Raw genomic sequence first — 15,059 nt, 5'->3', positions numbered from 1 at the left:
TGACTTCTAGGTGTTGCTGTACCTAATATGAGTCATGACAGCTGGTACCTGCTGCTTCGTGGGATAGTTCACCTGGTATCAACTTGAGTGTGAATTTGTATCATTAATGGCACAAAAGTAATATGTTCTTCTGGATTATTGCCATCTAAGTTGATTGGCCAGCTACAAGGAGAACATAAATCATGTAATTAGTTTCTGTTTCGAAAGAATTGTGACCTGTAAAGTGCAGAATTTTTATCTAGGTATGTGTTGAGTCTGCAGTGCATTTTTTAATATTTTTTCCTTTTGAGTCTGTTTTAATTTTCATTCCTCATGTCAATTTTATTTTGCAAAGTGGTAAACATCTGAACTAATTATAGATTATCAAAAAGTTAGAACTTGTGTTTGGTAAACCCCATGTTCTTTATAATGTAATATTTTCTCACACTAATCTTCCATCTCAATAAATCACCAAGTGTGTCAGTATGCAGGGTGTGGATTACATGAATGCCTCTATTTTTGTAAACTATAATAATTAATCACATCAGTACTTCCAAAGTTTATTTTTCATTGTATGGATCTCTGGTAAATCTGTTTTAAGTTTATTTTATATTGTCTTGACAGAACTAATGGGGGCATCTAGTCAACTGTGAAAGTATTATCAAAGTAGCCATTATTCTAAACCAAAACATATATGGTTAAGAATAGAATAGCTCTTCATCCCTACCATGCCTTGTATTGAGTGAATCATTACGGTCTGCATTTGAAAATAGATCTTTGTGGTCATCCATTGCACTGTTTCAAGTGTTGTTGTTCCTTCAGACTCTCCACTGTATTTTATGCCCTCACTTTTCTTCTAATGAAGATTGATAGCCCTCATTACATTCCAGTTTTCCCATAAGTACCACATCTTTCTTATCTGGGTGAAATGTATACCTGGCTCAGTCTCCCACATCAGTTTTCCAAATTTGACTTTCTTGTCTTCAGGTGTGTCCTCTGGATGGCTTTGGAGGATGCTTCTTTCCTTCCCTAAAACTGTTTCTTCCACCTATTCAATGTAAGATTCTTGCTATATGTTGATATGACATAATGCACTGTATTGGAAGTTGTAATTCACCTAAACTGTAAATGTATTTCTGGAAGGTTCTTACCAAATTTCACACTTCCCATCTTACCTTTTCATTAAAACCTGATGCTTCCAGATTCTAAGAGAACTTAAAGTGATATCTGGTAGAATTGAACAGAGGAAGTCATAAGCGTAATGAGAATACCTTGCACTATTACTGATGGAGGGTTGTCACATGATAATTTTAATGAATAATTTGCAATCAAGAGGAGGCAGTAACTCAGGACATGCTTGAAAACAAGTTTCACAAATAGATGCCAGCATTGAATGAGAATATCTATTGATGTAAAAGGATTGTTTGTTTGTTTTATAATTTCGTGAAAGCTACATGAGGTCTATCTCCACTAGCCATCCTTAATTTAGCAGTGTAAGACTAGAGGGAAGACAGCTAGTCATCACCACTCGCTGCCAACTCTTGGGCTACTTCTCTACCAATGAATGTTGGGATTGACCGTAACATTAGAAGTCCCCTACAGCCAAAGGGTGAGCATGTTTGGTGTGATGGGGATTGGAACTAGCAACTTTCAAATTACGAGTTGAGGGTCTTAACTGCCTGGTTATTTCAGACCTGTGTAAAAGGAGATAAGTACTTATTGGAATTACATTTTAGTACAAAAATTATAAATATCACAACAATTTTATAGAATACGTGATGTAGATTAAAAATAAGTATGCAGATTAATCAGTCTGTAGAATGGTATTCTTGAAGTATTGAAAATATGATTCAATTTATAAAATTTAGTAATTTTAAATATTAAAAACATCTAATACTTTTATGACCTGCCAAGGAAAGAAAAAAAAATGTAGTGTTGGTAATTTGATTCATCCAAAAACAGCTTACATCAATAAGGGTTTGTATTCAGTTGTAATTATTTCAGTCCCAGTAAAAATAGTTGCATAACTCAGTGTTAAAAATGTGTAACTGAATAACTGTACATTTTGATTTAAAGGGGAGATTCGACAAATTCTGAAGAGTTAAAATAACAGTTGTAGAAATATATTATTTCCAAGGAACTTTCAAAGTGTGATCACAGTAATGGTTACAAGGTTTATAGATCAAAATAATCCATTGTGTTATTAATATTGTAAGGATTAAAACCATACATTTACTAAAATAGATTAATTTCTGCATATAATCTAAGCAGAACTGTTGTATTACATATTCAAAACTAACATCATATTATTAGGACATTGCGAATGTTACAGCTACATACACTTCTAAAAGGTTATTAATATAACTTGGAGAAATGGTGCTTACTTGTGTGAATATAATACACCACTTACTTAGTAAAATTCATATAATTAAATAGTAATTGTGCACAATTTTCTAACTGCTGCATAATAAACTTACAAGGAAAGTATACAGTTTTATCACCTCACAAAAATATAAGACTAGAAACATATTAATCCATTACTTTTTAAAAGGTACAATAATTTTATAAATAGCATGTGGTAATATGTTCACATTACAAATTATTAGTATACATAATGAATAATGGACTATTTTTAAAAAGGGTCGATGATAAGTCTGAAAACGTCTCGTGGTCGTCGTTTTTCGAAGATTGTTTTTTCTTTGTAGGAGTAAAAATGTTGAGAACACGAGACAGTAATAGAAGGTTCTGTCGAACACAGCATCAGTTCCATATCTGTGATGAGACTCTCTCGATAATGAGTGTCGAAATCTTCAAAAGTCGCTAACAGGTTGTTTGTCTGTCTTAGTTCTCCAGGCTATCTTGGAAATACATATCTAGGTTTCAACATGCTTGTTTGGAAGAAATCAGTTGATGTTTAAAAGTGCGTTTGTGATGATTGAGTTTTCATTATATCCTTCTTTGTATGGAGTGTCTGTGTAAATTTGTCTATTGACTTAAATAGCTTCTCGACTTGTGTATTCTGCATGAACATGTCTTTGAAATTTGTTTCTAGTTGTGGATGCTTTTTTGGTAAGAATGGCTTGGATGAAGGTGGCGGATGTCCAATGTTTCGGGGCCCAGCATGGCCAGGTGGTTAAAGCGCTCGAATCGTAATCTGAGACTTGCGGGTTCGAATACCCGTCGCACCAAACATGCTCGCCATTTTAGTCGTGGGAGCGTTATAATGTCACGGTCAATCACACTATTTGTTGATAAAAGAGTAGCCCAAGAGTTGGTGGTGATGACTAGCTGTCTTCCTTTTAGTTTTACACTGCTAAATTAGGGACGGCTAGAACAAATAGCCCTCGTGTAGCTGTGCATGAAATTCAAAAACCAAACAAAAACCAATATTTCCTTGAAGTTTACTATTCTTCTGGCGCTGCATGGCCAGGTGGTTGCGCTTAACTTGTAATGCGAGGATCGCGGGTTCGAATTTCCGTCTCACCAAACATGCTCGCCCTTTCAGCCGTAGGGCCATTATAGTGTCCCGATCAAACCCACAATTCGTTGGTAAAATAGTAGCCCAAGAGTTGGCGGTCAGTGGTGATAACAAGCTGCCTTCCTTCTATTCTTACATTGCTAAATTAGGGACGGCTAATACAGTTAGCCCTCGAGTAAATGTGCGCGAAATTCGAAAAAGAAAACAAAAACCAATATTTCGTTGAAGTTTTCTATTTTTCTACCTAAAAGTTAAAGCTGAACGTTAAGGCCACTTATTAACGAGTGTTTTATATCTTGAATATTATAAAGTGTTTGTTTATTATGATTTATATGTTTATTGTAGAGCATATTCATCGGGGGTATCAACCGTGTTGAAAATCGATACACTTATCTCTGTACCACTGTAGATCTTTTTATAAAGTGAATGGAGTAAGTTGTTTGTTTGTTGTTAAACGCGATGTTTCGTGAAGGGCTATTTGTATGCTGTCGAAGGTTTTTAAAATTCGAATTTTACCTTATATGTGCTATCAGAATTGTTATCACTTGCAGCATTGAAATCAATAAAAGATACATTCTACTTAAGTTGATTACTTTTGTTGTGTTTGAGAAACGAGCTTTTGCTGAAAAGGTGCTAAGTGTCTTAGTTTTGTTTCTCTTTACACGTCCCTTCCAGTGCCACAGTCTGTAAACTCGCACCGCTACAAACCGGGTTTAGATACCCATCGTGTAGCTTTGTGTTTAATTCCAAACAAGCAAGCAATTAAATCTTTAGACGTAATATGTGAAAAAAACAAAAGTAATTTATCACGTGACTGACTGGACAGTGGTCAGCGTTCTGGACTGTGAATCGGAGGTCTTACATGTTGCCTTAAAATCGCGCCTCGCACTATGGGTCTGTTTCAAAAGAGCGACATTGAAATTACATTATTAGAGTGGCTCAAGGGCTGGATGTCAGCGCTGTTGTAGCCACTTTAAAATTAGGGACTACTAACCCAGATAGCCCTTGTAAATATCCGAAACAAACAAAATTATTTCTCTTAGTGGCTGTTCCCCTACACAGCTTTGACCCTCACTGAGCTGAGACTCCGTCGCCTTTTGACTATGAGATTTCACTGACCCCTATGCCCTTGGGTTAAGTCTTGATGGGAGATAAATCGCTTGTACTTGTCGGATTTTAAAAGACTTTCATAAAAGCAGTCTTCACGTGTCAAATTGTTTAGATAGTTTTCAATAGCGTCTGTTTGTACAAGTGTGCACGAAATATTTCTATTACCTAAATTGCTGAGACAAAACTAGTACAGTTTAACTGTTGTCTCCTGGCGACATATATTTCATAATAGTTTTTACTTTTATGAGACTTTTTATTTGTTTTAAGTTCAAATTCCTTTAGTAACAAGTTTCTCCAGTATAGCTGTTTACATGGAACACCAATCAAATATTACTTTGTTATTATATGGTTACAAGTCTTATTTTACATTGTAGGTTATTAGTAGCGTGTTAACAGTAGTCAGGATTTTTGACATTAGAAGAAATATTTTTACCCTATCACTGATTACCTAAAATAAACCGCAAAAAAGTTATAACATAATTGTTTAAAATTAATGGATTAAAATCAATCAAGCATGACTACATTCATTGATTTTTTTATTATTTTTTTTGTCGTACTTTGGTCTCCAAGCGTTTCGGACTCGTTCAGGCCATTCTAGAGGTTGTACAAAGTAAATATAGGCAGCGATTATGTGTTAACTGTACTTTTCAGTTACTACATTTTGTTATCTTGGGTTAAAAAATCGTACGCTTAGCTCCTGTTAGTAAAGTTTTTAAAGATGGCATCTATAAGGGCTGAAACACTGCTAAAGAATGCCGGTTACACTGTCAAACTTGATGCTTCGCGTGAAGGGCCCTTTAAAAGAAATTCAAAATACTTCCGCTAGTTTTAGGCAGAAATATATAATTACTCAATATGATAAAATTAGTTGGACTAACGGTTGTGCTCACTTGTCTCTTGTTAAATGCAAAGCTACATAACGGACTATATTTGACTGTGCCCACCGCTTATCGAACTCTCATTTTTATCTTGATGAGCCTGAAAGATTACTTCTGTGTTAGTTAGAGCCCCCCACGCTAGTGGACAGTGTAAGAACATGAAGACTTATGCTAATATAAGCCTTCACTTCGTGCAACTAACTATTCACGTTATATAATATACATTTTAGAGAGAATTTTGTAAACTTGGCTGGGAGCTGTAAATTCGAATAGCCCTTCAATGTCATGCAATCAAGGTATTTAAGTTGTACCTGTGAAAAAAATAAGGGCTGGCGAAATAAGGAGTAAGTAACTGAACAAGAACATAAAACAAATATTTGGAAGTACATGCTTGGATTGGAAACGTTGTTTCCGTCTTATTTGGTAATACGACGTGAACTGGAAGATAGGTGTTAACCCTAAAGTTGATTTGGCTCTAATAACGTTAAAAAACTCGTTGAACGTTTGAAACCTGTCTCGCACGTACACCGCTATTGTGCAAGATTCGAATCTTCGTTCCAAACTTTTCTCTAAAACTAGTAGTTAACGTGAATTATTTTTCGTGTTTAATCAGCGATAACAGGAATAATTATGTGGATACAGATAATTAAGATTTATTTCCCTTTTGCTCTTTAACCTTCTGTTTAAAATCGTGATACTATTTTCTGATATCTTTGTACCGATATCGCCTTGAAAACATACTGTTTATCAGTATTGTAGGGTCAATACTAACTAGCTCTTACTGTTATTTTTAGCCGCGGCATAGCGGTTCGTAGTACACCTCTGAGTTGTTGTTTTTTAAAAGCACAAACGTTTAGCTCACAGCTTCGTCATTTCTTGATGGATTTGAGATTTAATTGCAGTTTTGAACTCGGAAGGTCAAACCCTTTCGACTGACGTATTTGATCACGACCAAAGTCTCATAGATGAATCTACTCTAATCGTGCCTAAAAGAATTTCTATTTGAGGGTAGGCGAGTAGATAACGTGCTGAGTAATAAAGTTGAATCGGGTTGTATGCTTGATATTGCCTATACAGAAAAATATAGCTAATAAATCGACTAGTAGATTATCCATGCCTAAAAGTGATCCAAGTGTTGTAGATATTAAGGATTCCTTCTTATTTATTTTAGTAACCTTTAATTTTTCAGAGCAATTCAATAACGTAATAAGTTATTAGTAGCGTACTAGGTTAATACTGTATTTCTGGAAACGGATTCCTTCTTATCCTAGAATTTCCAGTTCATCAATTCGAAAATAAATGTTGGGTTATTACAAAGGGTTGCCATTGTTGTTTGTTATTAAACACAAAAATTCACAAAGGGCTTTCTGTGTTCTGCCCACCATGGGTATCAAAACCCGGTTTCTTGTGGTATAAGTCCGCCGACATACCACTGTGCTACTGGGGGGAATCACAGAGGGTTCTTTCCTTCATAATATTTATCTTTTGCCATTACTAGAAAAACATACAATAACTTCAGAATATATTTCACGGTATCACTGACCATTAGATACCACTTTGGAGAGCTAATTATTAGAATATTTTAGAATAGGCCTTTGCAGTTATAACTCTGAGTGTAAGTTGTAGAACAGTCTTTCATTGCAGTTATAACTTTGAAAATGAGTTATCAGTTCGAGAATGATACCTGTAATATTACCCCACCTTTAAATAATCTAAAAACGTCATTTTTGTATAAACATTTATTTACAATAAAAGGAATACAACATTAAAATCATTGCAACTTCTCTTTGTTGACATGAAAATGACAAGAATGTCGAAATGTTGTTCTTCACTTTACTTAACTTAAAGTTTCAATACTCGTACCAGCCATCTTGATAATACATTTTTACTTCAAGTGGATTTTTCGTTATCACGGACAATAAATAGTTATTAAAAACAGGACTAGCCATAAAAAGAGATTTCACACATGTTTTGGTATCTGTGTAAAGTATTGTAACATTGTATTCATTTCAATCGTAAATACTCTATTTTATTACAGACATTAGAGTAGTCTATTTTTCGGAAAGTCAGTGTTAAAATTCCGTAGTTTTTAATGTCGATAATGATTTCAGAGATATAACATGAAATAATTCAGAAATGAAATAAATTTTATAATATTGTTCAGATTGTTGGTACAAAATAAATTTCTGTTTAAAATTAACTTTACTTGAGTGTTGCTTCATACAAGTTCACATAAACCTCGTTCATGCGAATGTATATAAATAATTTGTGTATCTAGTAAAAATAGAAATAAAATTTATTAACTGAGCGTTTTCTATTATTTACAGGGAGAAAAAACAATCTTGTATTATTTGGTGGTTATGTCACAAGTTCATGAAGAAATCTATCACACGAAGTATTATACAGATATTAAGTTATACACTCAACGACTTTCAAGGTTTTTTGTGTAAAATATTTGATTTTTATAGAAGGATCTCTACCTTTCATAGTTTGGACCAACAGAAAGAATTAATTCATTAAATATTTATAAAGGAAAAAAAACGATTTCAAATAATAACATAAACATGGAAATGTCTGATCATGTGTCAAATATTCAACATACTTCTTGTGAAAAAGATGACTTTGTGGAGTCGTGTTCAGAAAATAGAACTTTCAGTATTCCAGATACGAACTATTCAGATAATATCATCTACTCAGAAGCTTCACACGAACCATCTTCCAAAGAAAAGGTAGCCGGACAAAACTGACAGAAAAATATGATACCCTGGGCCGAATTAATGTAGAGGACACAGACAAAAGGATCAGTTGCGGTTCTTTCGACGATGCGGATTTTCGACAAGATTTAGAAGATGAATGAAATAACATATGCAGCGAATTGACATAGCCCAAGTCGAAACGGTTTTTCGTAGCAACAAAACACTTGTGTTTGTGTGCCAGTGTCAGGCCAATCTGTTTTTCAGAAAGTCAGAGGAAGAATGGCAGTTAGCCCTGACAGGTATCCCTGTCCTGCTGTTTGATAAAGGAGAAACGAGAGCACGAACTAAAGGAAGACTGAAACTGGTCCTCGCCGAAAAAGGCACAGGTTTCATTATTTGACATGATGTCATTGACAATTTGACGAACTACGAGGCCCAAGATAATACTTTTCACACCATGTTCCTTTCCACCGATCACAGCCAAATGGGTGGTTTCAGTTTCGAAAACAAAACAGCTGCCAGACAGTTTCACGAACAAGTCGACCTACTGACGTCGGATACTCTCAATATTTCTTTATCCGTTCCTAAAGCTAAAGGGAAAAATTCCAGGAAGTTGGAAAAAATAAAAGTTACCTTAAAATGTGATATTTCTCTTCCTTGCTGTTTCGAACACGTCACAAGTATTGATATTAGAGACAAAGAGCAATTCTATACGCTGACGAATTTAGTGCAAGGGAAATCTAAAAAGGTATTAGAGCAATCTGTTCATGAGTAGACGTCCATTGGGACCAATAGTCCCTTTCCTCATGGAGACCAAGTTAATGTAGAATGCCCGTACTTAATTATTATTAGACTAAAATGTTTTGATGTTTCGCCGATATCGTAAAAAGGATTTCTGAACAGTATTAGCACTAGTGTGACGCTCGTATGATGACAATTTTTATATTAAATGTGCAAAGTGGAGAATGGTAATTCGAACAGTATGTACAAGTCCGTTAAGAATCGCTGTGTATTTGTGATTTCTTTCTTTCAGGGCCTGGCATGGCCTAGCGCTTTAAGGCGTGCGCTTCGTAATCTGAGGGTCGCGGGTTCGCGCCAAACATCCTCGCCCTCCCAGCCGTGGGGGGCGTTATAATGTGACGGTCAATCCCACTTTTCGTTGGTAAAAGAGTAGCCCAAGAGTTGGCGGTGGATGGTGATGACTAGCTGCCTTCCCTCTAGTCCTACACTGCTAAATTAGGGACGGCTAGCACAGATAGTCCTCGAGTAGCTTTGTGCGAAATTCCAAAACAACAACTTTCTTTCAGAACATATGGGCCCGACATGGCCAAGCGCGTAAGGCGCGCGACTCGTAATTCGAGGGTCGCGGGTTCGCGCCCGCCAAACAATGATTGCTTACGCTGGCACAATGACTGATTCGGCCTCCGTATGCGCTTTCTTGCATTTTGCCAACAATTGAACAACAACTTGCAATCAATTCTTTTTCGGGCAGCTTCATCTGTTTCACAAGCTTCCTTGATCGCTCATGTTGTTGAGCCGCGGGATTCTTGAAGTAATCTTTTGGTTTATCCTTCACAGCTGAATGCTTTGTTTCCAAGTGTCTCTTCAGTTTGCCAGGAACAAACACCTCGTTCGATAAAGCTGTATTGGAGAGTAGGCAAAATGGTAATTGAGAATGTTCCGATTCCAAAGCGTTTTTGTACTTTCGTTTGATTTCTTGCTTTTGATTCAACAAATTCTCCTTTGCAGCACCAGACTTACTTAAAATTTTTTCATGGATAAATGATAAGCTAATTCATACACGATAAGCACGAATTTCTGCAGTTGATATAAAATTCCTACCCACAGAGAAGTAGCTGTAGCTTACCGCAGAATGAGAACGTGTTCCAGAAAGCAGTTTGATTGTTTGATGCATCATTTATAACGTACCAAGCGCTTTTTATGCATAATAAAAATTCACTGTTAATTCATACCATTACAGTTAAATGAAAAATGTGTTGGTGAAACATAGTGAAACAAACTGAGTGAAGTTTACTGTATGAGTAATATGTGAGTTACTGAGTGAAGTCTACTGTGTGAGTAATATGTGAGTTGTTGAGTGAAGTCTACTGTATGAGTAATATGTGAGTTGTTGAGTGAAGTCTACTGTATGAGTAATATGTGAGTTGTTGAGTGAAGTCTGCTGTATGAGTAATATTTGAGTTACTGAGTGAAGTCTACTGTATGAGTAATATGTGAGTTACTGAGTGAAGTCTACTGTATGAGTAATATGTGAGTTTCTGAGTGAAGTCTACTGTATGAGTAATATGTGAATTGCTGAGTGAGGTCTACTGAATGAGTAATATGTGAGTTGTTGAGTGAAGTCTACTGTATGAGTAATATGAGTTACTGAGTGAAGTCTACTGTATGGGTAATATGTCAGTTACTGAGTGAAGTCTACTGTATGAGTAATATGTGAGTTACTGAGTGAAGTCTACTGTATGAGTGATATGTGAGTTACTGAATAAAGTCTACTGTATGAGTAATATGAGTTACTGAGTGAAGTCTACTGTATGGGTAATATGTCAGTTACTGAGTGAAGTCTACTGTATGAGTAATATGTGAGTTGCTGAGTGAGGTCTACTGTATGAGTAATATGTGAGTTGTTGAGTGAAGTCTACTGTATGAGTAATATGTGAGTTGCTGAGTGAGGTCTACTGTGTGAGTAATATGTGAGTTGTTGAGTGAAGTCTACTGTATGAGTAATATGTGAGTTACTGAGTGAAGTCTACTGTGTGAGTAATATGTGAGTTGTTGAGTGAAGTCTACTGTATGAGTAATATGTGAGTTACTGAGTGAAGTCTACTGTATGAGTAATATGTTAGTTACTGAGTGAAGTCTACTGTATGAGTGATATGTGAGTTACTGAATAAAGTCTACTGTATGAGTAATATGAGTTACTGAGTGAAGTCTACTGTATGGGTAATATGTCAGTTACTGAGTGAAGTCTACTGTATGAGTAATATGAGTTACTGAGTGAAGTCTACTGTATGGGTAATATGTCAGTTACTGAGTGAAGTCTACTGTATGAGGAATATGTGAGTTGCTGAGTGAAGTCTACTGTATGAGTAATATGTGAGTTACTGAGTGAAGTCTACTGTGTGAGTAATATGCGAGTTGTTGAGTGAAGTCTACTGTATGAGTAATATGTGAGTTACTGAGTGAAGTCTACTGTATGAGTAATATGTGAGTTACTGAATAAAGTCTACTGTATGAGTAATATGTGAGTTGTTGAGTGAAGTCTACTATATGAGTAATATGTGAGTTTCTGAGTGAGGTCTACTGTATGAGTAATATGTGAGTTGTTGAGTGAAGTCTACTGTGTGAGTAATGGGTGAGTGAGTTGTTTCTATCTGTATATTTCGGATAATTGTTTTGTTGATGTAATAATAATCTTTTGTAAAGTTCTGAGATTCAAGTTGATTTATGTTTTCAAACCTGTATTACAATCATATTTAAAGCAAGCTTGTTCTGTCTGAGGTTAGTATTCCAGCCCCCAGTATGGAAGAAAGGCACTAATTGACAGCATAGAAAAAAGAACTATATCAGTACGATGGGACACTTCTTGTACACCATGTTTCACAGCGGAAATTATCTTTAGACTGAAAAATGTAAAGTAGCACTTCACGTATTAAATGTGTGTTATAGTGAACCTATGAATATTGGTCACTGACTCACAGGTTCGATAGTGACGTAAATAAAATCGATAATAATTACAATTCACTCACTTAATCTTATTCTCACGATAGCACTCGTTGTTCTTGAAATGCAATGATAAAAAAAAATAAAAGCATCCAGACTACTACTACATCTCTCATTGGCCTGATAATATGTTTGTTTGTAGTTAACCACAACGTTACACAAAGAGCTCTGCCCACCACGAGCTTATAGCATAGCATTGGCTTGTTTTTGTTTGCATTTCTCTTTCACTCTACTTTCTTTCTATTTTCAAGGAATTCACACAGTAAATACAAAACTATAGTTAGAAATAGTAACCTTAACGTCAATTAGTAGTTTTCTTACTGTGATAAAAATTTGTAAGGGTAAATATCGAGATTCAAAGGATGGAAAAGACTTTACAAATCATCAAACGAACTCGAAAGTTAATAAGTAAATGCACTTATATTGTTTCTTGGCTTCTATTTTTTCAAAGTCCTTGAATAGTGGGCAGGAACCAGAAGATTGGAAGTCACCTAATGGACTCCTCTTTTCTAGGGAAAGAATAAACATTGTTACTCTAATTATAAGCCCATTCATTAATTTTAACGTCAGTTGTGGGAAACGTTTTGGAAAGTCTGATGGGAAATGATTTACGAAGCGTAAAATGTTATTCGATAGTTAGTATTGTTCCACTAGGTAAAAATATTGCTTTACAAATCTTACGACACTCTTTGAAGAGGTTAATGCTTATGTGAAAGAGGAAACGGGTGTGAATTTAGATTTTAAGATATTTATAAAACCTTTGACATGGTACCACATGAAAGTCTTTCTTGTACAAATTATTTCTGTGTGTGTTGGAGGAAATATATTGTATCACTAGGTAGAAAACTGGTTAGATGGTAGAAAGCATAGGTGTAATAAATTAATTCAGTGAAACTGGGTTAATGTCACAAGCTCGGTGGTGGGTCTTTTCTCTTTTGATTTACATCAATGGCGTAGCTACTAGATGACCCTGTTAAAAGGGCATTAATTATGACATTCTTTAAATTCTGACGACTACACACACATATAAATTAAATTAAACAGTATCGCATTTGGATAACGTGTGTCTGTACCTATAATCATTTTTCAGCAATATTATCCATGGATAATTTGAGTGAAATAAGATATACATTCTTTCTTTCTGTTGTACTAGTTATTTTAGATCGCGCAGTTAATGTGTTGAACTGCATATTGGTAGGTGCAAAGTTACACTTATAACTCGACCAAACAATACGCTCCTTATTTTCAGTTGTGATCACGTTATAAAAGTACCAGTTTGTTAGATATATACCACTGTGTCGTTTTAAGTTTAATTTGAAAATGTTATTTAATTTACATTGTGTGAACGTTAAAGTAAACAATAGTTATGGCAAGTTTCATTAAGTAATGGTTTATTAGTCATTTGTCGTGTAGTTCGATTGTTGTGAACTGAGATCAGGTTACTCAAATATTCTGAATTCTTCTCATTAATGTAATCGATTATTGATGAACCATATATTATCTGGTTCAGTGTAAAAGGTTCTAGGCCACATTTGGCCTATTGATAAATATGTGTACAAAATGTGATAAGAAGTTAGTGAAAACAGAGATAGATATTGATGGTGAGTTCAGCCAGAAAGTGTGTATAGTGGTGACTTTTAAAATGTAATAACTGCAGGTTCTATTGTAATAACTACTATTTTAAAACAAATGGACCGTGCGTTGTATATTTATTATTAAACATTTATGACCAACAAGTCACAGTCATCTGTCACAAAAACTCCTGCCCACATGTTTATCCGCATACACATCTCACTTGCTCTTAGGAGACTCTAGTAGCTTTGGCGATCCTTGTTTTGTTGTTGTTGCTAGAAAAAATGTGAGACCAAAACTATAACTTAACGTAGCAATTTTGTTTCAGATAACAGTCAAGTACTAATTCAGAGCGTCTTCTCACTCATTTTTCACACGCAATATTTACATGGAGTAGACTTTGACTTCATGGCTTTTAACATAAGGATAAAATGCGTAATACATCAGAATTTATCTCACAGAAACAAATAAACTAACAAAGAAAAAGACTGGATGGTATAAAACACAGTTTCTAATTGTCTGTCAAGAAGTTCAGGTAATTTGGTAAAAACCACTGGAATGTACATCTCACATAGTCACCAAGCGGGGTAATAGTCGAAGGAATATTTCACATATAAACACAACAAAACAGAACCTATTCAGTAGAGTCACCACGTGGGGTAATAGTCGAAGGAATATTTCACATGTAAACACAACAATACACAACCTATTCGGTAGTCATGAGGGGGATAATAGTTAAAGCAGTATTACACATAAACAAACACGTACAATCAAAGAGGAAACACTGGTCATTGAAGATAATCTTGTAGTTTAAGGATAAATCCTCTTTAATCTCCTCTCTTCAACTCTCAGCACAGCTTTTCTTTTGATCGTAGTTTTGTTTTGTTTCATTTCGTTCTGGCTTAGTAATTTGTTACTTGGTGTAAAAACGTCTGTTAAAAATTGTAAAAATAATAGGTTATCCTTTTCCTTCAGAAAAATATATTATTCTAATGGTCTAGCCTTTTTTCCACAAATTTTTATTTCTGACTTCATTATGGCAGCACTGATCCAAGGTGAGCATGTCATTGTATGATGATGAAACATAAGTGCTTGAACGAGTTTTCATTAAGAAGCTATTTTGTGTTTGTGAAAATACTTTTGTTTGAAGTGCAAAAGATATAAGATATAATTAATGATTAGTTGTCACACTTATAATGGATATGTGGCTCAATATCAGTAATAAATCTTATACTAGTAAAAATCTTTCTAGGTTTAGCCCTAATAATAATTCATCAGCGTTATAGTCGCGTGCAAGCATTTCAATACAGGATGATGCATGGAGTACTGAAACAAGAAAGAAATGAAAGTATGGTGAAAGTTTTGTTCAATATGGTTTCACATGAACAGATAATGAAGATGGACCTAATGGGTTGTGTGTTGAATATGGAACAGTATTGAGTAACAGTAGTTTGCATCCAGCTAAGTTAAAACGGCATCTAGAGCCAAACACTTCCAATTAAAAAATCCAACTTCCTAGTATTTCAAAAGAAAGTGTTTGCAATTAAATACAAGTAAAGCTACATTTCGTTCGTTTGTCCATCAGGACAACAGAGTTTCTCTTAT

At 35.0% G+C, this 15,059-nt stretch overlaps 1 protein-coding gene across 20 annotated transcripts in view; it reads left to right on the top strand.

Moving 5' to 3' along the window:
* The window catches only part of LOC143231594 (uncharacterized), a 52,024-nt gene extending 38,452 nt beyond the window's left edge, over positions 1-13,572 (top strand). For 19 of the 20 annotated variants that reach the window (XR_013017018.1, XR_013017004.1, XR_013016999.1 and 16 more), the window contains 2 exons: positions 3,803-3,888; positions 7,773-13,572. The gene's annotated coding sequence lies outside the window, so the exon portion shown is untranslated. The remainder of the gene's footprint in view (positions 1-3,802; positions 3,889-7,772) is intronic. The other variant, XR_013017000.1, reaches the window with a different exon arrangement.
* The last annotated feature ends 1,487 nt before the right edge of the window (positions 13,573-15,059 follow it).

The sequence above is a fragment of the Tachypleus tridentatus genome, chromosome 11 (assembly GCF_004210375.1).
Source record: "Tachypleus tridentatus isolate NWPU-2018 chromosome 11, ASM421037v1, whole genome shotgun sequence".
NCBI lineage: Eukaryota > Metazoa > Arthropoda > Merostomata > Xiphosura > Limulidae > Tachypleus > Tachypleus tridentatus.
The sequence above is the reverse complement of the archived record's forward strand: the minus strand, read 5'-3'. Positions and strand labels throughout refer to the sequence as shown.